The sequence below is a fragment of the Stegastes partitus genome, unplaced genomic scaffold (genome assembly GCF_000690725.1).
Source record: "Stegastes partitus isolate 25-593 unplaced genomic scaffold, Stegastes_partitus-1.0.2 Scaffold1175, whole genome shotgun sequence".
Lineage (NCBI taxonomy): Eukaryota > Metazoa > Chordata > Actinopteri > Pomacentridae > Stegastes > Stegastes partitus.
This window is the reverse complement of record NW_007578906.1, coordinates 87,978-89,981: the sequence shown is the minus strand read 5'-3', so window position 1 is coordinate 89,981 and position 2,004 is coordinate 87,978. Positions and strand designations below refer to the sequence as shown.

At 37.4% G+C, this 2,004-nt stretch overlaps 1 long non-coding RNA gene across 1 annotated transcript in view; it reads left to right on the top strand.

The window, feature by feature from the left end:
* The first annotated feature begins 463 nt into the window (after positions 1 to 463).
* Positions 464 to 2,004, top strand: part of LOC103368576 (uncharacterized) — a 3,157-nt gene continuing 1,616 nt past the window's right edge. Inside the window, exons 1-2 of the long non-coding RNA XR_520787.1 lie at positions 464 to 590; positions 1,960 to 1,998. This is a non-coding gene — a long non-coding RNA (uncharacterized LOC103368576). The remainder of the gene's footprint in view (positions 591 to 1,959; positions 1,999 to 2,004) is intronic.

The following is a 2,004-nucleotide window of genomic DNA, read 5'->3' as shown; positions in this document are numbered from 1 at the left end:
TCTGCCTTATATCTCACAGCTCAGGTAAATAACTATCTTTTTGTGCATTCTATTTTCACGACAATTTATGCTGACTTGATTCTGCTTGTAGGTTAAAATAGTACAAACAATTCAACATTAGAGTTAAGTTTTAGTTTTATGTGATAAAATCTACAGATGTTTTGTAATTCTTGTGATTTCAGTGTCATGCCTCAGTTATCAGAACCTTCAGAAGAAACCAGATTGTTGGGAAAACTGTTCTGTTCAGCAGCAGAGAGAGAACAGCAGACAGGAGAGAAGATACTGGAGCTGTTATCATCAGTGTGCACATACAAAGCTTTCCCTCTAACGGAGATATGGTGTGATTTCCTACTGGACCTGTACTCCTATGTGACTACAACAGGTTTGAGTATTGTTTCATCATTAAAATCAGTTTTCCAGTCTGGTCCTGCAGTCTGGTTCGTAGATCTCTCAAAGACAAAGTCCTCCATCCTCCTGGAAATGTTGAATCTACAATCAGAGAAGAAACAACTGAATGTGACAGGCTGCTCACATGAAGAGAGTGAAGTGAGGAGTTTCCTGCAGTGTCTGCCTTATATCTCACAGCTCAGGTCCGTGATTATTGCGTTCTTGATTTCTGTGTTTACAAGAAACTTTCTTTTCTAATTCAAATGTTACTGCTTTCAGCTGTAAGCATTAAATCACATTTCATACCACACTTTACAGAAAATGTCATTTTGAATAAATGCATACATTAGATATTTTTAATCTTCGTGATTTCAGTGTCATGCCTCAGCTATCAGAGCCTTCAGAAGAAACCAGATTCTTGGGGAGTCTGTTCTGTGCAGCAGCAGAGAGAGAACAGCAGACAGGAGAGAAGATACTGGACCTGTTATCATCAGTGTGCACCTACAAAACTTTCCCNCCAGCTCTGCAGTGAGCAACAAATCAAGTTTTCAGATGCCAATATTTGATCATCACTTTGTATCACAATGATTCACTTACATATTTAATTTTAGAAACAAATCAAAGTAAATATTATACTGTACATGATATGAACTGTTGATTTAGTTTCACTCTGGATGTTTCTATTTTGTTGATGTATTGTATTTTGCTCTAGAAACTCATGAACTAAATTTATTTTAAACTAGAATTGCAATTGAGAATGCAGTGATTTCAAAAACAGGATTACAGTTTGTGTTGTAAGTAATAGTATAAAAAATATGTTCGGCTGCTTTGATGAAAGATGTGGGCAAGGCTAAGTTTCATTAAATAAAAGATGGACATGGACAAGAAGGAATTAGTCCTTTTTGTGTGCTTGTATTCATGTAACTGAGATCTAATCATTTCAGTTCTTTCTTTCTCATTGTTCCAGTGTTGTGTGGTCAGATCATTACACACAAACCAGGTTCTTGCGGAATCTGTTCTGTGCAGCAGCAGAGAGAGAACAGCAGACAGGAGAGAAGATACTGGACCTGTTATCATCAGTGTGCACCTATAAAACATTTCCTTTTGATAATCGATCCATGGACAATGAATATCACTGTAATTTCCAGCTGGATGTGTTCTGCCATGTGAAGAACTGTGAGACTAAAACAGGTTTAAGTGTCCTTCCATCATTACAGTCAGTTATCCAGTCAACTCCTGCAGTCTGGTTCTTAAATCTCTCAAAGATAAAGTCCTCCATCCTCCTGGAAGTGCTGAAACTCCAATCAGACAAGAAACAAGTGAAGCTGACAGGCTGCTCAGATGAAGAGAATGAAGTGAGGAGTTTCCTGCTGTGTCTGCCTTATATCTCACAACTCAGGTAATGGACGTTCTCTTCATGATTCCTGTTTTTTGTCATCTAGTTTTCTGTGTTTCCACATACAGATTGAAATATAACAAATTTCATACCAAAGTTTGGGGGAAAAGTTGTTCTTTCTTTAAGAATAAAAAACCCCACATGCATCACAACTGTGTTAATCTTTGTGATTTCAGTGTCATTCCTCAGTTATCAGAACCTTCAGAAGAAACCAGGTTCTT